We start from the raw sequence: 25,127 nt of genomic DNA, 5'->3' as shown, positions 1-25,127 counted from the left end.
ATGGGCCAGAAGATGTTGTTCCTTTAATGAAACACGCCTGTGCATGATTTATTTTATTGTGGAGAAGCTGATAATTGTTTTTTACCCTGTTATCTGGCAACAAAACTGACACCTTTTTTAACAAGGAGTCATGTTTGCATTGACCACAATACCTGTGGTAGGAATGCAAACAAAAAACATATCTCTGATAATGTATGCACTGTCCTTGAAATTGATTGGTCCACACCCGAGACAGCTTTCCTTAGAGCCTAGTCTCACATGGTGTTGGACCAGATGACGACAAAAAGCTGTTGTACAGTAGCTTCCACACAGTTCTTGAGAGAATGGGACCATGAATCCAATGGCAAGGAGACCAGTACGATTGGAGATATCGTTCTGCAGCAGTCTTGGTCCGCCTTCACAGCTGTTGAGATGTTAACATCTTCTTCCTCCTGCTCTGCCGTTGAGGACTTGTTAACCCATGGCTGGTGGCAGACATGCTTATTATAATGGCGGCCTATACTCGCCATGTAGCAGCATCGTTAAAGGGTATATGTCGCTTTTCAAGAGGAAAACCATTGGCATTTTCAGTCCTAACCACACCCTGGTGGTGCTGTCACTGCTTGGTCCACAACTGCTTATCCGCCAGGGTTGCCGCTGCTTATTTTGCAGCTAACGTTCACAGAAGGTCGTTCCACTATCCACCACCTGCGGACGCGCTGGGTCCCTGATATACAATACCCTGGCGTCTACAAACTAAGCCGTGTCTGTGGCAGTAGTTACATTGGGGAAACTAACCGGCATGTCTCGGACTGTGTTCATGAGCATAAGGAGGATTTGAAACACGGTAGGACCAACACGGTAGCCTTGGCTGATCATTGTTTTAATGCGGTTGGCTCACACGCCAATTGATTTCTCTAAGACGAAGGTACTTTGTAAGCCCACTGGCTATCAAAAAATTCGTTCATGAAGCCATCCACATATACAGACACAGTCACAATTTCAACCGAGAGGATGGGTACAAACTCAGCAATCATTGGAAGAACGTCATCAACCAGTTTAAGTCATAACTGGTGTTGTTCTCATCCTGCCACCTTCCGATGTTAGTTTTTATTTTCCCCGTAGGTTCGGCTCTCCGATCTTACATTAACAGGTGAAACAAATTTCACACTAACATAGCCCCTTCCGCGTGCTGACCTCGACGTGGCGGCAGCTCTGCGATCTTACATTAACATGCCAATCTCTCACATTAACATAGCCACCTCTGCGCCCTCATCATGGAGGCCGCTCTATGATCTTACATTAATGTGCTAATTTCTCGCATTAACATCACTAGCCACGTCGTTTATGACCCTTGGGCTACACCCATTTTCAACCTTTAAAACAGTCTGCCTCAGCAGCTTTCCCCCTCTTTCTTCTTCCTGATGACGATCACTTGTGTTGTGATTAAAACGTCAGAGTTTTTTTGTTTATTTTATTTTTATTAAGTTGAACCTATCTACGTGACTTTACCGAAAGACCCAAATAATATGAATTCCTGCAGTCACGAAAGCTTTAAGTCAAGATTTATAGTAATGACTCTTCCTCAGATCTAATTAGATGAAATCATTACCAGATGTATTTGCACCATTCCTACAATGCAAGGCTCTCACGAAGGTGATATGTTTTACAGACGGGTAGAGTGTGCCATGGTTTCACATTAAGGGCAATGCTGCTCTGTGGTTTTAACCAATTGGATAATTGGAAAGTATTATTTAAGGTCTGGTAAATTTGGACTGTGGCACTGACGCAAATGGCCGGCTCTTTTTTGAATAACAACCACCATTAGTTTAACAAGCCTAACTGATGAAACCTAAATGGAAGCCGGTATAATTATATTGCTTAAAACAAATGCTGCTGGGGAATGTTGGTGGGAAAAGCCATTAGGCTGATGTATTTAAACATCGTATTCTGATTTATGTGGAGGCACAAAAAGCGAGTTATGCTTCTACAGTATTTGCTTGTGCAAAGCATGGACAATCATTGCCACAGTGAAAGAATCAGCTCGGTGGCTAGGAGATGTTAACTACCTCACTTGGTATGGAGGAGGCCGAGGGTTTGATCCCGACCCTGATGCCTTTATAAGGAGTACCTTGGATATCGAGGTGGTAAAATTTTTGGAAAGTGCAGCAAAAGCCAAAATCGTGATATTCAATACTTAAGCTTGACCTAAATAATGAGCTTACATACACGGCAACCAAAAATAGACATCACAATAGAAATGTGCTGTACTGAATGCCAAATTTACTACTATAATGAGCCAATAATGTCTGTGTCCCGCACGTGACGTCACTCCACGTCGAGCAGGCCCCCTCATTAATACTCATGAATAGACTAATCTCTCACAATACAAAGGCCACTGCCACAGCCATTGACATGCTAATCTTACAATACAAAGGCCACTGCCCCAGCCTCTGTGGTTGGACCATCTCTAGCTCCACCCACCTACCTTGATGCACTCATCTCAGGCCTATATAAGACCTTGTCTCAGCAACTTTCGGGTCACGTCACTCCACATGGGGGGGGGGGGGGGGCGAGGTGCCTCCTCCCCCCTCCTCAGCGTCAACTTAGAAACTCACTACAAAGGCAGAACCCTCACGTCACGCGATCTCCCTAACGCTATTGAGACATCAAAGTAAAAAGGACGTCATGATGAACAAGGGATTATAACCTTTAAATGAAATAGGTCTGTCACCGCGGCCTTACAAATTGCACACAAATGGATGCAATGAATATCATTTCGCGGTCTGATTTACTGCAATAGATTTACTGCAATACACCCATCCTTGGACGGGCAAAAGGCTAGTAAACAAATAATCCCCTCGCCTGCTCCCCACCACAATATCACACAATGATATAGTACTTCCTTGTACAGTATACCCGCTAAAGACCAAAACTAATCCCCATGATAGGTAAATTGATATACATAGAGCTTGCCGGCGATAGGTCTAAACCACGAACTATGAACTCGTGATATTCAAGGGTCTCCCGTATTTGGAGTGTGCATGTTCTCCCCATGGTCACGTATCCTTTTCTCCAGGTCCTCCGGTTTTTTTCTCCACATCTAAAAACATGCGTTAAAATAATTACTGCTATAAATATTCACATAAGCCACTACGTTGAGCAATCATATGTGGCCAGGCTGCTTCTGGAAAAGAGCTATATATCTCGGTGGGCCTTACCTGGTCAAATAAAAATAGGTCGCTTACAGGAGCTGAATGGATTGCCACATCACAGGGACGCAAGGAATCGCAGCATGGAGAGGGCTTCATCCAGCAGTGGATTGATCCTGGTTTATGTTTTGCAAATAGTAAACGTAAGCGTGCACTTCCAAATGAAGGTGTTTAAAGTATCTGTTTATCTTCATTGGTTCTGTCGGTAAAGTCACGTAGAATGAGAATAAAATAATAAAATAAAAATAAGACAATAAAATTCTCACGACGTTTCGGCCGCAACACAAGCGGCCTTCTTCAGGTGAAAGAACATAACTGTCGGGACGACAGTGCTTCAATGAGTGCTGCTGAGATTCGTGGCGTCTTTTAAGCTCGTTGATAGGTGTGAATGACTTAGAAAGCAGGAGAATTTAGCATTGAAATAGCTAGGGATTAGCTTGTGACAAAAAATAGCTGTGTTAAAGTCAAAGTTTACATATCAACAGAGGCATTTAGTATATGGACGCTAAAGGGCCTCCAACTACCCAACTATCATACAGTAAACCAATGTGGGAAAAAATAAATTTATGCAAACCAACACACCTGAAGACGACCGTTTGAGTTATGGTCGAAACGTCGTGAGAATTTTTTAGTGTTTTATATATATTTTATTATTTTGTTGTTTCCCTTCAACGTGACTTTACCGAAAAAACTAAGAATACCTCAATGTTATCAATAAACTCTATATACTCTCCAATCAGCTGAGCCACCAACAATAAGTCGTTATATATCACAATGCCATATTGCAAAAAATGGCGGTTTTTCTTCCCATCAACGACCAGCACCACGGACAACGAACGAGCTTCGTTCAGACGGACGACTCAATCCATGCTCGGGAACGGAAGAGGGAGAGAGACAGCCATAATGCGTTGTTATACTCCATGTTATAAACCATACCATTAACCGTGGTGTGAGAGGTATTAAGAGGCAATATCAGCGAAAGAGCTGCGGTCTGACGGTAACCGTAAAATACAATTAATTAAGAACCATTGTAAAGATGTTTTAAACCATTTCGGAACTTCATTAGATTTATTGGCTGGTTGGGGAGGCTATATTAAGTTTGCGAGGTCTGAAACTCCAGGCCAAACATAAACTTCCGTTATCTCCGAAAAAGTAAGATGGATTGATGACCAAGCTGTGGAGGTCTGCCTAAATTCATGAGATGTCCATTGTTTCACAAGAGATAGCATGACTCGGATAAGAAATACACTATTAATTCTTATACACTGGTCCATGCATACAATTAGTATATTAGTGGACTACGTTAGAGAAGGAGAAGATCAAGGGAGTAGAGGAGAAGAGGAGGGCCGGGGTGCCCGGAGCCCAGAGAGTGCCCAGAGGGGCCAGAGAGCCAGGGGCAACCCTCATGTTTATGTTGGCTGGATAGCATGTGCTCCCGTGCATGTGAGGTTGCTCTCAACAGAAGTCGTTCCTTGCACGAGAATGGCTGAAACGCTGAGTAACCACTCAGAGGTATAGTGGTTAAGCAGTGGAGACGATATAGTGGAAAAACTGTGGAGATTTCTGAAATATAGAAGACTTAAAGTGTGTTGCTAAAAAAATCTTGGAGGAAAGAGAGGATACATGTGTGCCTCTTGGAGAAGGAAAGGCATTGCTCAAAACTGTGCTGCAAGGTCACGTGCCATGAATCACATGAGTTTAGAAAAAACGTGACTGTAAACCAACAAGCTTGTGAATAATTATCATGGTGAAGACACCTCTATACGTTGGATACTGAAGGAAAACCATCGTGCTACGCATAGTCAAAGCACAACAACACCTGACATTTGAGAAGTACAATTTCATCGTTCTACACATCGTCAATCCCCTTCAACACCTGGAAAGTCACCAGCTGCATCAAGCATCTGACTGTTGTATTGTTCGAAAGACACTGTGTGTAACGACTTTACATCCACCGGCACAGCGGATTTCTAAACGCCTGCCATGTCACCTTCTCAACACTAGCGTCAGAGACCGTCTGATACAGACTGAAAGCTGATTTCCTTTGTTGCACTGTTTGTCTTTTCATGAATGTCATATTGTGCACTGGGTTATGCCTTATTAACCTAAATTCTGAATTTAGCTATTCATGTATTTCTATTACAGTATCACATATTCTTTGGACCAAGTGTCAATTGCCTATTTGATGACTGGTACTCTGATTATTTTTTACAAATAAGGAACTTGTTTTATTTAAAATGTGTATGTGTGTGTGGTTGAACAGTGTAACAAATCCATTCGTTACATGTGTAGTGTTGCAGCGCCGACCTGGGCAAGGCCTATGATACAATCAGTAGGCCAGGGCTCTGGATTGTTATTCGTGTTTTCAGAGTCCCTTACCATCTGCTCACAATGAGTAAGGACCTTCACGATGGTGGGCAGGCCCGGATAAAGTTGCGTGCCCGGGAGTCAGATCAATTGCCTGTTTACAGTGGGGTGTGACAGGGATCTACAGTGAGGGAAAAAAAGTATTTGATCCCCTGCTGATTTGTACGTTTGCCCACTGACAAATACATCATCAGTCTATAATTTTAATATTAGGTTTATTTGAACAGTGAGAGACAGAATAACAACAACAAAATCCAGTAAAACGCATGTCAAAGATGTTATAAATTGATTTGCATTTTAATGAGGGAAGTGAGTATTCGACCCCCTCTCAATCAGAAATATTTCTGGCTATCAGATGTATTTTATACAGGTAATGAGCTGAGATTAGGAGCACACTCTTAAAGGGAGTGCTCCTAATCTCAGCTTGCTACCTGTATAAAAACACCTGTCCACAGAAGCAATCAATCAATCAGATTCCAAACTCTCCACCATGGCCAAGACCAAAGAGCTCTCCAAGGATGTCAGGGACAAGATTGTAGACCTACACAAGGCTGGAATGGGCTACAAGACCATTGCCAAGCAGCTTGGTGCGAAGGTGACAACAGTTGGTGTGATTATTCGCAAATGGAAGAAACACAAAAGAACTGTAAATCTCCCTCGGCCTGGGGCTCCATGCAAGATCTCACCTCGTGGAGTTGCAATGATCATGAGAACGGTGAGGAATCAGCCCAGAACTACACGGGAGGACCTTGTCAATGATCTCAAGGCAGCTGGGACCATAGTCACCAAGAAAACAATTGGCAACACACTACGCCGTGAAGGACTGAAATCCTGCAGCGCCCGCAAGGCCCCCCTGCTCAAGAAAACTCATATACATGCCCGTCTCAAGTTTGCCAATGAACATCTGAATGATTCAGAGGACAACTGGGTGAAAGTGTTGTGGTCAGATGAGACCAAAATGGAGCTCTTTGGCATCAACTCAACTCACCGTGTTTGGAGGAGGAGGAATGCTGCCTATGACCCTAAGAACACCATCGCCACCGTCAAACATGGAGGTGGAAACATTATGCTTTGGGGGTGTTTTTATGCCAAGGGGACAGGACAACTTCACCGCATCAAAGGGACGATGGACGGGGCCATGTATAGTCAAATCTTGGGTGATAACCTCCTTCCCTCAGCCAGGGCATTGAAAATGGGTCATAAATGGGTATTCCAGCATGACAATGACCCAAAACACACGGCCAAGGCAACAAAGTAGTGGCTCAAGAAGAAGCACATTAAGGTCCTGGAGTGCCCTAGCCAGTCTCCAGACCTTAATCCCATAGAAAATCTGTGGAGGGAGCTGAAGTTTCGAGTTGCCAAACGTCAGCCTCGAAACCTTAATGACTTGGAGATGATCTGCAAAGAGCAGTGGGACAAAATCCCTCCTGAGATGTGTACAAACCTGGTGGTCCAACTACAAGAAACGTCGAACCTCTGTGATTGCCAACAAGGCTTTTGCCACCAAGTACTAAGTCATGTTTTGCACACGGGTCAAATGCTTATTTCCCTGATTAAAATGCAAATCAATTTATAACATTTTTTACATGCGTTTTTCTGGATTTTGTTGTTATTCTGTCTCTCACTGTTCAAATAAACCTACCATTAAAATTATAGACTGATCATTTCTTCGTCAGTGGGCAAACGTACTAAATCAGCAGGGGATCAAATACTTTTTCCCCTCAATGTATGTGAGGAGTCTGTGGGTCGCAACATCACGTACGGCTGGAAGTAGGACATTCCAGACTAAGAGGGTTAATGATGGCAATGTCAACGATACTGAACCAGCCAGCACAACTCACTGCCAATAACACATATCACATAATTCACCCTTAAGCAATTGTTCAATCAATTAATTGAATCACTACAATTAAAACCAAAGAATCTCCCAGAACAAACACTTCGCACTCTCCTCCGTCAGCCACCTGCATCGACAATAGAAACGCATCAGTCCAGCAGTGGATAAAACCTGGCGTCGGAGGTATGGGGGGGGCGGCGGCTTACACTTGCGGTGGACAGCAGGGGGGTGGCTGGATGCAGTAGCCATCGCAGATCAAGCGGTAGAACTTGTCATCGACTGCCATGCACCAGGGTAATGGGCCTCTCCTACACCCACACACATCACACTGAGCGGCACACACGTCACACCGAGGAGCACGCACGTCACACACCGAGGAGCACGCACATCACACCGAGCAGGTTGCACAGGTCTCCTTTATCAAGACAAACGTGGAGCAGATTACAACTACAACTCTTCTACGCCTGTCACAATGCCCCCCTCTCCCCCCCACCAGTTTATGGGGGGCCGCGGGCCTCACTCCACCCCTTCGCGTCAGCCCCCCCTAATAAATGGTCCGGTTGCATTGTGAATGCACCACTCGAATGACGTGCAGTCCCGTGGTGCACTGTAACGGGCTCGTGATTTACTCACTAAAATTCAATGTAAAAAAATAAAAACGATCCCAAGACATTATTTAAAATAAAGTATGGCCATCATGTGTCAGCATCACAGGCGAAAATTGGCATGTAAAAAAAAACTTCACTCCGAATCACTCAATTGGGATTGCTCGCAGCAAAGAGCACTTGACCTGCTTGCAGGTTAGGTGCTGAATAACCGTGTGTCACACAGAGAACAGTTGCCACTGAGGGTGCCCTTTTAAAATGCTTGAGATGAGATGTGATTATCGCGTGTAAATGTGCACACTAAAATTAAAAAAAATCATAATTATAAGCGAACTATTATCGTTTCAGGTGGCAGGGTGTTGCAGCGGTGATCTTTGACCCTCGCAACAAGAAGGGCCTTGGTTAATCATCCGACTGGCACTTTGCGGATGTATGGGTTATCCACTTTGCTCACGTAGCTAGAAAACACACAATCACAATGTAACTGGGTATTGGCCAAGCATCCCAATGCTAAAGTTACCTGCAAATTACTTCACTGGGATGACACTCGGCAGCAGAGCCGGATGATGACATTGCTGGGGCCCTATGCCATTGTCAAGCTTAAGAGGCCCCTTCTATGAATGCCTGTATATTTTTGTCAGCAGAATGAAAATAACTGCTTTGGAGAGTCTTTTTTTCTCACCGATCTTAATTTTTTTAAACAATTATGTTAAAACTCGAAACCTCGTGTCCATTTCTTGTTTCGTATTTAGAGCCCCCCCCCTCTCTTAATGCGAGGCCCTAAGCTGTAAGTGTAGCCGGTGTGAGCTCGCCTGTGATGAATAACACGTATAATTGCGCACTCTTATTTTCTATGGGTGGCCAGGAGAATGTATTATTATTTAAGTGAATGCAATGGTGATCAGGGGATTGGACCCAGAGCCCCACGTACACAGTAGAATACAAGGGAACGCCCACAGTACAGATTTGAGCTGACCTCCGGATTGAGAAATTGAACTGTGTTGTGACGTGGAGGGTGTTTCTGAACGCTATTGTGACCGACCCGTCCCGACGGGAGGAGAGAGGACAGGGTGGACCGGCTGCATGAGCTTACTCTCCGGCACTGCACAGCACAACATCGCCTCCCTACTGCAAAAAAACTCGACAGGACCCTCCTGAAAATAAAAGTCTTCGGAATCAGTGAGGCCTGTCCTTGGGAGGACAGGCGTAGTCTTGGTCGTCACAAGCGAACATTTGTTTCTCCATATTAATTTGTATCTCTGGGTTACCATCAGGGCTGGGCGCTGCAAGCTTAGCTTCTGAGATCTGATGAGACTGGTAGCCGTTTTTTAAAAGGTAATTTCGGCACGTGGAGCCCAAGCATGCAACAACTTTATGCAACTTCTTGGTTCTTTCGGTAAAGTCACGTAGAATGGAAATAAAATAATAAAAAATAAAACATAAAAAAATTATCATGACGTTTCGGCCACAACACAAGTAGCCTTCTTCAGGTGAAGGAACAGAACTGTCGGGACGACAGCGCTTCAATAACTGCTGCTAAGATTCGCAGCGTCTTTTAGGCTAGGTGTGAGAGGTAAAGCGCCTTGACAAAGGAGTTTACATATCAAACAGGAGAATTTAGCATTGAAATAGCTGTGTTAAAGTGTTGGATCAGCAGGGTGTTAAATTCAGAAATTAGCATGTAACTGGGAGATTAGCATGATGTTAATGTGAGGGTTTAGCATGTGACTGGTCACGGAAATAGCTATGTTAAAGTCAAAGTTTACATCTCAACAGAGGCATTTTGTATATGGACGCTAAAGGACTGCAACTACCCAACTATCATACAATAAACCGATGTGGAAAAAAAACTAAGTATAAACTACATCAATGTCATCAATAAACTCTATATACTCTCCAATCAGCAGAGTGCTTCATTGAACGCTGCTAAGATTCGCAGCGCCTTTTAGGCTAGGTGTGAGAGGTAAAGCGCCTTGACAAAGGAGTTTACATATCAAACAGGATAATTTAGCATTGAAATAGCTGTGTTAAAGTGTTGGATCAGCAGGGTGTTAAAGTCAGAAATTAGCATGTAACTGGGAGATTAGCATGATGTTAATGTGAGAGATTAGCATGCGACTGGTCACGGAAATAGCTATATTAAAGTCAAAGTTTACATATCAAGCGAGGCATTTAGTATATGGACGCTAAAGGACTGCAACTACCCAACTATCATACAATAAACCGATGTGAAAAAAAAACTAAGTATAAACTACATCAATATAATAAATGTACTCAATATATTTTTTCAAAAAGTTGAGCTATAAACATAAAGTAACTAGGTATACACTACACTATATAATGAATACCATATAGTAAACGAATTAATACAACTAAAATATAACTACATCAATGTTATCAATAAACTCTATATACTCTCCCATCAGCTGAGCTACTAACAATAAGTCATTATACATTACAATGCCCTATGGCGAAAAAATGGGTGGCGGTTTTTTCCTTCTTTCAAACGTTAGCACCATGGAGAGCGACGAGCCTCGTTCAGACGGACGAGTCCATACATGCTCGGAACGGAGGAGGGGGGAGAAACAGCCACGATGCGCTGCTCTGTCCTGTGTTACGTTACAACCATGCCATAAACTAGACTACTATACATTGTAATGTTATACCTTCCAATCTAAACTACATTGTATAATATCGTATACACAGCCTAATGTAAGCTCGAACATTATGCATGATATTGATATGTCTCCAACTAAAATTTTCCAACATTACACGACTATTCACCATAATATACACTGCCATAGACAAACCCACCCTTGAATTATACAATGCGTTACTTTACACTACCCTATACTTTAGACTGTAAAATGTTAGACTTGTAATATTACACTATGTATTATTCTACCAACCCTACTGTATACCACACTGCTGTATATTCACTATACAATTACGATACTATATATTGCCTTATGAATTATGTTAAACATTACATTGTTATACTATTTATTATTATATAACATGCTATAAACCATACCATTGACCGTCGTGTGAAAGCTATTAAGAGGCAGTGCCAGCGAATGGACTGCGGTCTGAAAGTCACCATAAAATACAATCAAGAACCGAAATCAAGAACCGAAATGGTTTATAACATCTTTCCAATGGTTACTAAGCCAGAATCCATCTTCTCGGTTGAAATTGTCTCTGTGTTTGTATATGTGGATGGCCTCATGAACGAATCTCTCATGGTAGCCGGATGGCTTGCAGAGAACGTCCGTCAATGTCATGTGAGCCCACTGAATTATAATAGTGATCTGCCATGGCTGAGGTGTTCGTCCTACCATGTTTCAAGTCTGCTTTATGTTCACGGATGCGGTCCGAGATATGTCGTTTGTTTTCTCCAATGTAACTGCTACCACAGAGGCAACTTAGTTTGTAGACGCCCGGGTACTGTATGTCTGGAACCACATCTTTTACAGACGGAACCAGATCACGGATTTTATGTACTGTGTTGAATCGGGCCTGGATCTAGTGTTTATTCAGGATTTTGGAGATCTTTTTTGTGACCCCCGCAATGTAGGGTAAGGTGATGGTTTTGAATGGCTCCTCAAGAGGATTCTTCTTCATTGCTGGAGTGATGGCTTTGCGGATTGTGTAGTCGGAGTAACCATTAGCCTTGAGAGCTTGGTGTACGTGCTTGAGTTCACTGGCAATGTGTTCCTGGTCGGAAATGCATTGGGCACTATGGTATAGAGTCTTGATGAGGGAGTTCTTCTGGGATGGATGGTGGTGGGAATCCGGTTTTAAGTAAGCATCTGTATGGGTAGCTTTCCTGTAGACAGAGTGGCTCATTGAACCATCAGGTCTCCTTTTAATAAGGACATACACAAAGGGTAGCTTGCCATCTTTTTCGACTTCCATGGTAAATCTGATGGCTGGGTGTATGGAATTGATGTGGTCGAGGAATTGGTCTAGAGCAGGCCGGCCATGTGGCCAGATGATAAAAGTGTCATCCACGTACCTCTTCCATAACGTCGGGCGTAGAGTGGCAGTCTGGATGGCATCAGTTTCAAATTTCTCCATGAAAACGTTGGCCCCCGTGGTGCCTCACCACAAACGTGGGGCCCGGTCAGCCGCGTCGACTGTCGTGATCGCGTACAGGTGGTGAAACTGCCACACATGAACCATGATACCTTGCTGATCTCGTGTCAAGGAGAATAAACCAGCAGCCCGTCGCTAGCAATGGGAATGATCGGTAAGGGAACACATTGGGCTCTACAGAGGCACTCCACTATTATACACCACTACTATACAGTAAACATTGGGCTCTATGGAGGCCTGTCGTTAAGGGATTACTCGTTAACATGAAGTGGTCGTTAAGAGGGGTTCTATTGTATATAACAAGTTTAAATATTTAATAAGTTAATAGAGAGTACTCAACTGAGATGGCGGAGGAGTTTGCTAAACTCACAATACAAAGACCACTGTCTCAGCCTCTGTGGTTGGACCATCTCTAGCTCCACCAACCTACCTTGATGCACCTATCTCAGGCCTATATAAGACCTTGTCTCAGCAACTTTCTCTCTCACCTGATCTGAAGACGATTGCTTGTGTTGCGATCGAAACGTCGTGATATTTTTATTATTTTTTATTTACGTGGCTTTACCAAAGGACCCATAGAATATAATCATAAACAGGTTACGTCCTCTACATGGACCCCCCCCCCCTCATTATTAATCATGAACAGGTGACGTCCTCCAAATGGACACCCCCCTCCATTGATAATAATTAGCGGGTGACATCACTCCACATGGGGGGGGGCGAGGTGCCTCCTCTCCCCTCCTAAGCGTCAACTTATAAACTCACTACAAAGGCAGAACCCTCACGTAACGCGATCTCCATAACGCTATTGAGACATCTAAGTAAAAACAACGTCATGATGAACAAGGGATTATAACCTTTAAATGAAATAGGTCTGTCACCGCGGGCTTACAAATTGCACACAAATGGATGCAATGAATATCACTTCGCGGTCTGCTTTGCGCTTGCAAGTTTCAGATTTACTGCAATACACCCATGCTTGGACGGGCAAAAGGCTAGTAAACAAATAATCCCCTCGCCTGCTCCCCACCACGATATCACACGATGATATAGTACTTCCTTGTACAGTATACCCAATAAAGACCAAATCTAATCCCCATGATAGGTAAATTGATATACATAGAGCTTGCCGGCGATAGGTCTAAACCACGAACTATGAACTCGTGATATTCAAGGGTCTCCCGTATTTGGAGTTTGCATGTTCTCCCCATGGTCACGTTGGGATAATGACTGCTATGAATTTTCACATAAGCCACCTCGTTGAGCAATCATATGTGGCCAGGCTGCTTCTGGAAAAGAGCTATGTATCTCAGTGGGCCTTACCTGGTCAAATAAAAATAGGTTGCTTACAGGAGTTGAATGGATTGCCACATCACAGGGATGTGAGGAATCGCAGCATGGAGAGGGCTTTATCCAGCAGTGGATTGAGTGTTCTTGTTGAAACGTGTGTATTTAATATTTCTCTGATGTTCTTTTAGTCTCGTGCTGATCATTTGTCCTGTTTGCCCAACATAACATTTGCCACAAGTGCAGTTAATCCTGTACAAACCTTCTGTTGATAGCTTAGGTAATACATATTTTATACCAGAAGTCGAGTTCAAGAAACATAAGTACGTTTTTATTTCAACTGAAATGTATATATACATATATAAATATACATGTCCATACAACCACGTCTCAATGTCTATGTCTGGGAGAACACGCTAGTTTCTCCCTCTGTGGAGTCTCCACCACTTTTCTTTCTTCTTGTTTCCCAGCTCCTCGTCTTGGTGCTCCTTCCCTCTGTCTCCTCCTCGTTCATTCTCCTCTTCATCTTTCTCCAGCTGCCGTGTGCAGCACATGAAGCTCCAAATTGCCCAACGCCAGAAACTGTTCTTTCTCTCTCCCTTAGAAGATGGGATGTGCTTAATCTCTTTCTTCTCTTCCTGAACACTCTCTGCCCTCCAAGGTTGCTCACATCTTCCTTCCTCATTCACCACTTCCTGCTTTGTATCGTCTTCAATCGTGTCGACCTCCTTCAGCTCTACCTCATTTGCCTCTAACTCAATAGCTCCTACTTCTTTTGCGTCTACCTCTATTGCCTCTACATCATTCGCCTCTACCAAAATCGCCTCACTCTCCTCCACCTCAATATCCCCTACCTTCACTTCTACCTCAATCACCTCTACGTCATTCGCCTCTAACTCATTCGGCTCTACCTCCATAACCACCTCCTGCTTGGCCTCTCCCTCAATCTCCTCTACCTCTTTTGCCACTTCCTGGATGGCATCTACTTCATATGCCTCAACCTCATTTGCCCCTTCCTGCTTTATTTCCTCCACCACGTTCTCAACTTTTGTTGCCATTTCCTGTTTGGCCTTTAGCTCATTCTTGTCTACCTCATTGATCAAGACCTGCATGGCCTTTTCTTCGATCGTGTCGACCTGAATTGCCTCGACCTGTTTCACCAATTCCTGCTTTGTATGTCTCGCAATCCCTTCTACGACATTGGCCACAACCTCTTTCACCACTTCCTGCTTGGCCACTGCATCTACCTCAATCACCGCTACCTCTACCTCACTCGCCACTTCCTTCTTGGGCTCTACATCATTCCCCTCTCCCTCAATCTCGTTTTCCTTCATCTCTTCTACTTCGCGAAATTTCATCTCAGTCCTTCGTAGCTTCCTATTCCTACGTTTCCTCTGAACACCATCCTCTCCTTTATTCTTTGTCTCCACAACATCATCAACTTTCTTAGCCACTTCCTGTTTGGCTATTCCCTCATTCCCATCTACCTCACTTGCCTCTACCTCTTTCCCTAAGTCCTCCTTGGCATCTCTCTCAATCCCTTCTACGACATTGGCCACTACCTCTTTCACAAATTCCTGTGTGGCCACTGCATCTACCTCAATCACCGCTACATCTACCTCATTTGCCTCTACGTCACTCGCCACTTCCTTCTTGGGTTCTCCATCATTCCCCTCTCTCTCAATCTCGTTTTCCTTCATCTCTTCTACTTCCCGAACTTTCATCTCAATCCTTCGTAGCTTCCTATTCCTACGTTTCCTCTGAACACAATCCTCTCCCTCTTTCTTTGTCTCCACAATATTCTCAACTTTCTCCGCCACTTCCTGTTTGGCCATTCCCTCATTCCGATCGACCTCATTTGGCTCTACCTCTTCTGCTAATACCTGTTTTGCATCTCTCTCAATCCCCTCTATGACATTGGCTGCTATATCTTTCACCACTTCCTGCTTGGCCACTGCTTCTACCTCAATCACCACTACCTCTGCCTCATTCGCTAATTCCTGCTTGTCATCTCCTTCTAATACCTCTACCTTATTCAACTCTACCTCATTCATCACATCCTCCAAAGCCACTGCCTCAATCATCTCTACCTCAATCGTCCCAACCTCCACCACTTCCTGCATGGGCTCTCCCTCACTCCCCTCTCTCTCAGCCACCTCTTCTTTCACTGTCTCCAGAACTTTCTTCTTGTTCTTGTGTTTATTCCTATTCCTACGTTTCCTCTGAACACCATCCTCTCCCTCTTTCTTTGTCTCCACAACATTATCAACTTTCTTAGCCACTTCCTTTTTGGCTATTCCCTTATTCCCATTTACCTCACTTGACTCTACCTCTTTCCCTAAGTTCTCCTTGGCATCTCTCTCAATCACTTCTACGACATTGGCCACTACCTCTTTCACAAATTCCTGTGTAGCCACTGCATCTACCTCAATCACCGCTACCTCTACCTCACTCGCCACTTCTTTCTTGGGCTCTCCATCATTCCCCTCTCCCTCAATCTCGTTTTCCTTCATCTCTTCTACTTCCCGCACTTTCATCTCAGTCCTTCGTAGCTTCCTATTCCTACGTTTCCTCTGAACACCATCCTCTCCCTCTTTCTTTGTCTCCACAACATTATCAACTTTCTTAGCCACTTCCTGTTTGGCTATTCCCTCATTCCCATCTACCTCACTTGCCTCTACCTTTTTCCCTAAGTCCTCCTTGGCATCTCTCTCAATCCCTTCTATGACATTGGCCACTACCTCTTTCACAAATTCCTGTGTGGCTACTGCATCTACCTCAATTACCGCTACCTCTACCTCATTTGCCTCTACCTCACTCGCCACTTCCTTCTTGAGCTCTACATCATTCCGCTCTCTCTCAATCTCGTTTACCTTCATCTCTTCTACTTCCCGCACTTTCATCTCAGTCCTTCGTAGCTTCCTATTCCTACGTTTCCTCTGAACACCATCCTCTCCCTCTTTCTTTGTCTCCACAACATTATCAACTTTCTTAGCCACTTCCTGTTTGGCTATTCCCTCATTCCCATCTACCTCACTTGCCTCTACCTCTTTCCCTAAGTCCTCCTTGGCATCTCTCTCAATCCCTTCTATGACATTGGCCACTACCTCTTTCACAAATTCCTGTGTGGCTACTGCATCTACCTCAATCACCGCTACCTCTACCTCATTTGCCTCTACCTCACTCGCCACTTCCTTCTTGAGCTCTACATCATTCCGCTCTCTCTCAATCTCGTTTACCTTCATCTCTCCTACTTCCCGAACTTTCATCTCAATCCTTCGTAGCTTCCTATTCCTATGTTTCCTCTGAACACAATCCTCTCCCTCTTTCTTTGTTTCCAAAACATTCTCAACTTTCTCCGCCACTTCCTGTTTGGCCATTCCCTCATTCCCATCGACCTCATTTGGCTCTACCTCTTCTGCTAATACCTGTTTTGCATCTCTCTCAATCCCCTCTATGACATTGGCCGCTATATCTTTCACCACTTCCTGCTTGGCCACTGCTTCTACCTCAATCACCGCTACCTCTGCCTCATTCGCTAATTTCCGCTTGCCATCTCCTTCTAACACCTCTACCTTATTCAACTCTACCTCATTCATCACATCCTCCAAAGCCACTGCCTCAATCATCTCTACCTCAATCGTCCCAACCTCCACCACTTCCTGCATGGGCTCTCCCTCACTCCCCTCTCTCTCAGCCACCTCTTCTTTCAATGTCTCCAGAACTTTCTTCTTGTTCTTGTGTTTCTTCCTATTCCTACGTTTCCTCTGAACACCATCCTCTCCCTCTATCTTTGTCTCCACAACATTATCAACTTTCTTAGCCACTTCCTGTTTGGCTATTCCCTCATTCCCATTTACCTCACTTGCCTCTAACTCTTTCCCTAAGTTCTCCTTGGCATCTCTCTCAATCCTTTCTACGACATTGGCCACTACCTCTTTCACAAATTCCTGTGTGGCCACTGCATCTACCTCAATCACCGCTACCTCTACCTCACTCGCCACTTCCTTCTTGGGCTCTCCATCATTCCCCTCTCCCTCAATCTCGTTTTCCTTCATCTCTTCTACTTCCCGCACTTTCATATCAGTCCTTCGTAGCTTCCTATTCCTACGTTTCCTCTGAAGACCATCCTCTCCCTCTTTCTTTGTCTCCACAACATTATCAACTTTCTTAGCCACTTCCTGTTTGGCCATTCCCTCATTCCGATCGACCTCATTTGGCTCTACCTCTTCTGCTAATACCTGTTTTGCATCTCTCTCAATCCCCTCTATGACATTGGCTGATATATCTTTCACCACTTCCTGCTTGGCCACTGCTTCTACCTCAATCACCGCTACCTCTGCCTCATTCGCTAATTCCCGCTTGCCATCTCCTTCTAACACCTCTACCTTATTCAACTCTACCTCATTCATCACATCCTCCAAAGCCACTGCCTCAATCATCTCTACCTCAATCGTCCCAACCTCCACCACTTCCTGCATGGGCTCTCCCTCACTCCCCTCTCTCTCAGCCACCTCTTCTTTCACTGTCTCCAGAACTTTCTTCTTGTTCTTGTGTTTATTCCTATTCCTACGTTTCCTCTGAACACCATCCTCTCCCTCTTTCTTTGTCTCCACAACATTATCAACTTTCTTAGCCACTTCCTGTTTGGCTATTCCCTTATTCCCATTTACCTCACTTGACTCTACCTCTTTCCCTAAGTTCTCCTTGGCATCTCTCTCAATCACTTCTACGACATTGGCCACTACCTCTTTCACAAATTCCTGTGTAGCCACTGCATCTACCTCAATCACCGCTACCTCTACCTCACTCGCCACTTCCTTCTTGGGCTCTCCATCATTCCCCTCTCCGTCAATCTCGTTTTCCTTAATCTCTTCTACTTCCCGCACTTTCGTCTCAGTCCTTCGTAGCTTCCTATTCCTACGTTTCCTCTGAACACCATCCTCTCCCTCTTTCTTTGTCTCCACAACATTATCAACTTTCTTAGCCACTTCCTGTTTGGCTATTCCCTCATTCCCATCTACCTCATTTGCTTCTACCTCTTTCCCTAAGTCCTCCTTGGCATCTCTCTCAATCCCTTCTATGACATTGGCCACTACCTCTTTCACAAATTCCTGTGTGGCTACTGCATCTACCTCAATCACCGCTACCTCTACCTCATTCGCCTCTACCTCACTCGCCACTTCCTTCTTGAGCTCTACATCATTCCGCTCTCTTTCAATCTCGTTTACCTTCATCTCTTCTACTTCCCGAACTTTCATCTCAATCCTTCGTAGCTTCCTATTCCTATGTTTCCTCTGAACACAATCCTCTCCCTCTTTCTTTGTTTCCAAAACATTCTCAACTTTCTCCGCCACTTCCTGTTTGGCCATTCCCTCATTCCCATCGACCTCATTTGGCTCTACCTCTTCTGCTAATACCTGTTTTGCATCTCTCTCAATCCCCTCTATGACATTGGCCGCTATATCTTTCACCACTTCCTGCTTGGCCACTGCTTCTACCTCATTCACCGCTACCTCTGCCTCATTCGCTAATTCCCGCTTGCCATCTCCTTCTAACACCTCTACCTTATTCAACTCTACCTCATTCATCACATCCTCCAAAGCCACTGCCTCAATCATCTCTACCTCAATCGTCCCAACCTCCACCACTTCCTGCATGGGCTCTCCCTCACTCCCCTCTCTCTCAGCCACCTCTTCTTTCACTGTCTCCAGAACTTTCTTCTTGTTCTTGTGTTTCTTCCTATTCCTACGTTTGCTCTGAACACCATCCTCTCCCTCTTTCTTTGTCTCCACAACATTATCAACTTTCTTAGCCACTTCCTGTTTGGCTATTCCCTCATTCCCATTTACCTCACTTTCCTCTACCTCTTTCCCTAAGTTCTCCTTGGCATCTCTCTCAATCCTTTCTACGACATTGGCCACTACCTCTTTCACAAATTCCTGTGTGGCCACTGCATCTACCTCAATCACCACTACCTCTACCTCACTCGCCACTTCCTTCTTGGGCTCTCCATCATTCCCCTCTCCCTCAATCTCGTTTTCCTTCATCTCTTCTACTTCCCGCACTTTCATATCAGTCCTTCGTAGCTTCCTATTCCTACGTTTCCTCTGAAGACCATCCTCTCCCTCTTTCTTTGTCTCCACAACATTATCAACTTTCTTAGCCACTTCCTGTTTGGCCATTCCCTCATTCCGATCGACCGCATTTGGCTCTACCTCTTCTGCTAATACCTGTTTTGCATCTCTCTCAATCCCCTCTATGACATTGGCCGCTATATATTTCACCACTTCCTGCTTGGCCACTGCTTCTACCTCAATCACCGCTACCTCTGCCTCCTTCGCTAATTCCCGCTTGCCATCTCCTTCTAACACCTCTACCTTATTCAACTCTACCTCATTCATCACATCCTCCAAAGCCACTGCCTCAATCATCTCTACCTCAATCGTCCCAACCTCCACCACTTCCTGCATGGGCTCTCCCTCACTCCCCTCTCTCTCAGCCACCTCTTCTTTCACTGTCTCCTCCAGAACTTTCTTCTTGTTCTTATGTTTCTTCCTACTCCCACGTTTTTTCTTCATACCATTTCTCTCCCCCACTTTCTCCATCTCTTCGATCTCGTTCTCAACCTTGTTGCTATTCTGCATTGTCTGCTTCACATCCTCATTATTGGTGCTGACTTCTGCCTGCTGCTGCTCTTCTGCCTTTTGCTGCTGCTGCTGCTGGTGGTGGATGATGAAGCTCTTCAGCTCGGTGCTGTTCTGGAATTGCAGCAGCTCCCGCTGATATTTGGCCTGCTGCTGTGCACAATGATCCAGCAGGATCATCTCAAGCTCCAGAATCTGGCGCTTCGCTTCTAGTCTTGTGTCAATGAGGAACCTCTTTCGCTGCCCCTTCGAGCGACGGTCTGGGGAGTCACATGGGGAGGAGAGAGCAGCACCACAATTGATTCGTTAATGGGTATTTGAGTATTTCCTGTATGATAATAGGTTTTTCCCGTTTTTACTGGCAACAAAACAGGTGTTAAGATGTTAAAACACCAAACTGAAACCTTTTACAAGGAATCATGTCTGCATTAACCATGATGCTTGTGGTCAAAATGCAAACAAAAAACATACTCTGATAATATATGCATTGTCCTTGAAACTGATTGGTCCACACCAGGGACAGCTTTCTTTTGAGCCTCGTCTCAAACGGTGTTAGACCAGAGGACGCCAAAAGGCGTATTTCCTGTATGTTATTTTGGTAAAGAAACTTGGCACCATTGACAGGAATCTAACTTAACTTGAGACCGATGTAACAATGATAACACTGTAGGGAGGTCTGGAGGTTGACTCATGTGCCGGAGACACCTCCTCCTCCAAATAACTTCATTAGGATTATGGGCTGGTTGGGGAGGCCATATTAAGTTTGCGAGGTCTGGAAACTCCAGGCCAAACATAGAAAAACTTCCGTTATCTCAGAAAAAGTAAGATGGATTTATGGGCAAGCTGTGGAGGTCTGGCTAAATTTAAAAGATGTCCATTGTTTCACAAGAGAGAACATGAATTGGATAAGAAATACACTATTAATTCTTATACACTGGTCCATTCATACAATTAGTATATTAGTGGGCTACGTTAGAAAAGATAAAGGGAGGAGAAGAGGAGGGTGCCCAAAGGGGCCAGAGAGCCAGGGGCAACCCTAATGTTTATGTTGGCTGGATAGCATGTGCTCCCGTGCATGTGAGGTTGCTCTCAACAGAAGTCATTCCTTGCACGAGAATGGCTGAAACGCTGAGTAACCACTCAGAGGTATAGTGGTTAAGCAGTGGAGACGGTATAGTGGTAAAACAGTGGAGATTTTAAAAGCAAAGTTTAAGATTTGCATTTGTCACTTTATATTGAGCCGATACATATGGCAAGTGAAATTAAGAAGACTTAAAGTGAGTTTTACAGAAAGAGAGGATACATGTGTGTCTCTTGGAGAAGGAAAGGCATTGCTCAAAACTGTGCTGCAAGGTCACGTGCCATGAATCACATGAGTTTATAAAAAACGTGACTGTAAACCAACAAGCCTGTGAATAATTATCATGGTGAAGACACCTCTATACGTTGGATACTGAAGGAAATCCATCGTGCTACACATCGTCAAAGCCCGACAACACCTGACATTCGAGAAAGAAGTACAATTGCATCGTTCTACACATCGTCAATACCCCACCACATCTGGAAAGTCACCAGCTGCATCAAGCACCTGACTGTTGTATTGTTCGAAAGACACTGTGTGTAACGACTTTACATCTGCCGGCACTGCGGGTTTCTAAACGCCTGCCATGTCACCTTCTCAACACTAGCGTCTGAGACCGTCTGATACAGACTGAAAGCTTATTTCCTTTGTTGCACTGTTTGTCTTTTCATGAATGTCATATTGTGCACTGGGTTATGCCTTATTAACCTAAATTCTGAATTTAGCTATTCATGTATTTCTATTACAGTATCACATATTCTTTGGACCAAGTGTCAATTGCCTATTTGATGACTGGTACTCTGATTCTTTTTTTTACAAATCAGGGACTTGTTTTAATTAAAATGTGTCTGTGTGTGTGGTTGAACGGTGTAACAAATCCATGCGTTACATGTGTAGTGTTGCAGCGCCGACCTGGTCAAGGCCTATGATACAATCAGTAGGCCAGGGCTCTGGATTGTTACTCGTATTTCCGGAGTCCCTAACCCTCTGCTCACAATCATTAAGGACCTTCACGATGGTGGGCAGGCCCGGATAAAGTTGCGTGCCCGGGAGTCACAGCAATTTCCTGTTTACGGTGGGGTGCGACAGGGATCTACTCTGGCTGACACATTATTTAGCATCATCTTCGACCACATAGTTCGAGAAGTTTTTTTTTTATGGCTGTACCGGTGGATTTTTTAATATTTGCTACAGATACAATGGGAGGCTGATTGATGCCTGGGTGAGGTCAAGGGATGGCTCCCTACTGGTCAACCATGTTATGTACACTGATCATTTGGAAGTTGATGCTCACACTGAAAAATAGTTGGAGGTTCTGCTGCTAAGCCTGGAGCGTGTGACAAAGAGGTGGTGCCTTACCATCAGCCCCACCAAAACTAAGCACCCGCCTGAGTATTTTGTGTAATTTAATACTCCGCCCCCTCAACTACTCTTGAGTGATGGGGTAATTGTAGAGAGAAGTTTACGTACCTGGATAGTGTGCTTATGCAAAAATTCTGGTTTGGCAGCAGAGGTCTCACTCCGAATCGGTCAAGTGGCATATTTTCATCAGCTTCGTAACACTTTGGGGTATCTACCTGGTCTGTCACTCGACACAAAACGCTGGGTCTTCTTGGCCAATGATAGAATAAATGAAAAATCTGAACCAGCTTTACACTTTCAGACTGGCCTGCCTACGATCCACCCTGGGTTTAACTACGCTGGAATGTGTGAACAGCTCACAGTGAGCTCCACTGGTGGGCAGGGCTGCATTGCCTGGGTCATGTAGCCTGCTTGCTCAGCCACCGCATCCCCAAGCAGCCTCTGTTTTTCCAGATAGAGGGGGCTAAATGGGCGTGGCACGGCCTGGAGAAGAGATGGACTGATGCAGTACAGGAGGATACGGAACTAAGTGGACTTGCCAAAGACTGGTACCACTGGTGTCAAGATCTGCCTCTATGGAGGAAGCTCGTGAAGGATGCTTATGGGAAGTTGGTGGCAGTTGCCCTCAAGCAAAAAAGGAGGGTGAGAGGAGCGACGCTCACAACAACAGACGGTGCACTGGATGACTAAAACGCAGCAAGTTGGCACAGTAGGATGCAAAGGTGGTGCGTCTGCCAGTCATCTCAGTCAGTCAACCCATCGCACTGGGGTCTGTCCCCTGATCTCCTGTCGGCAAGCCTTCGACACTTCAAGTGGCCTCGGAGTGCACCAGGCCTGGCACAAGCGCCATGGTGACGTCTCCGTCACTTAGTGGCGAATGAGGGCTGTTGTTGTTATCTGAGTCGGTTAGGGGCCTCCCCTAGGTCCACTCAGCCTCAAATAAGTATCTGATACGGTGTGTAAACATCGCCACTTGGGAGACAAAGACGGACAAGTGTGGTGCTGGCAACCCACCCCTCGTGTGCGGTGCCGGCCGTCATAGGTGCTCACTAACAGCACTTGCTCCTACAGTGTTTCAAGGCTATACACAAGATTTCTGTCTTTGTTTGTGTCTATGTGCAGTGTCTGTATGAGTGGTTGGGAGCAGTTGTGTCTGTGGGGATCGACCTGAGTTCGATTCCCATTCACAACCATCAGTGACTAATAAATAAAACCGGTCGTGTGCGTCCCCTACATCTACTCAAACTTAAAATAGTACCTCGTGCAACGTATAAACATCAAATGTGGGGAGACAAAGGCATCCGGATGCGGTGCTGACCACCCACCCCATCATAGGTGCTAACTCGCTAACAGCACTTGACTCAATAGTCTGTTAAGGCTATACGGGGATCTGTCTTTGTATACAGGTGCATGTGTCTGTGTGTATGTCTGTGTGTGGAATTACAGTACTCACTTCCCGTCGGCTTGCTCATCTCTCCACCCTGCAACAAAATCACAGCAGCGCACGTGAGACTCTAATCATATCACAGCTTACAACCACTACCACCATCATCATTACCGTCCTCATCATTAAACATTTCGAACAGACACACATTCACATATAGATGTTCTCTCAGATTAATGTTATCCTGATACAGCGCGCGTGTGGATGTACTCACGGAAGACATCGCCTTGAAGGCAGAACGAGAAGTCACGGATGGTCACGTTTTGTCAATAGATTTCGTTAACTGTGTTAATGAAGTGTTCAACCTCACGGATGTTTGTCAATGAGGTTTACCAAGTAATTTAACCGCGTTATCGATGTTCACTGACGACGTTGTCGAAGTGTGCTCCCGAATGCGATCTTTAAGCACACAGAGCGCGCGTCCACCTCCGTCTGTAACGATCGACCGTTGCTAAGGAAGTGACGTCACTTGTTAAGGTAGCAAACCCCGGAAACCACGTGGTCCACTGTATCCTCCAGGCCTGATTAGTTACACGACTGTCAAATTTTTACTTTAAACTTTCGTAACTTGCAGGAATTCATATTTTTGGTTCTTTCGGTAAAGTCACGTAGATAGAAAATAACATTTTAAGTGAAGGCAAAAAACCCACGAGGTTTCGGTGGCAACACAAGCGGTCTTCATCACGTGTTGCGATCGAAACGTCGTGGGTTTTTTGCTTTTATTTTAATTTATTTTTATTTTATTGTTACTATTTTCTATCTACGTGACTTTACCTGAAAGAACCAAGAATATAGTAAGGATTGTACCCTGGTCGCCACGGATGAAGAGGCCGAGCGGGCTCGGTTCGACTGTTGCCAGGTACCTCCACCACTCAGCTCGCAGCACACACACACACAGTGTCCACTATGTAAAAATCAGGCTAAACTAAACCTTTCTAGAAGTTACTAAAATAATGCTATAAAAACAATGCAACAGTGATCATAAGAAATGTGATGGAAAGTTAACAATAGCGACATATATAACATATTACTAAACCTAGCATCCTTCGCTAGCTGTTTGAGTCAATCCATAATAGCAGGAGTAACAATTATGTATGTTGATTAACTGCGAATAACCCAATCAATAACAGATATCCATTGTAATTTACATCAATACATTACCCCCCCCCGTCTTCGTATCGGATCTGCTTACAAGCGACGACGTCACA

The 25,127-nt window shown here is 44.6% G+C and overlaps 1 protein-coding gene across 1 annotated transcript in view; it reads left to right on the top strand.

Moving 5' to 3' along the window:
* LOC142924699 (exosome complex exonuclease RRP44-like) overlaps positions 1–25,127 on the top strand; it is a 66,826-nt gene that overhangs the window by 23,408 nt on the left and 18,291 nt on the right. The window lies entirely within an intron of this gene.

This window comes from Petromyzon marinus, chromosome 16 (genome assembly GCF_048934315.1).
Source record: "Petromyzon marinus isolate PM22_M1 ecotype Great Lakes invasive population chromosome 16, UKy_Petmar_22M1.pri1.0, whole genome shotgun sequence".
NCBI classification, from domain to species: domain Eukaryota; kingdom Metazoa; phylum Chordata; class Hyperoartia; order Petromyzontiformes; family Petromyzontidae; genus Petromyzon; species Petromyzon marinus.
Note: the sequence above shows the minus strand (reverse complement) of the source record. Positions and strands in the feature narration are given on the sequence as shown.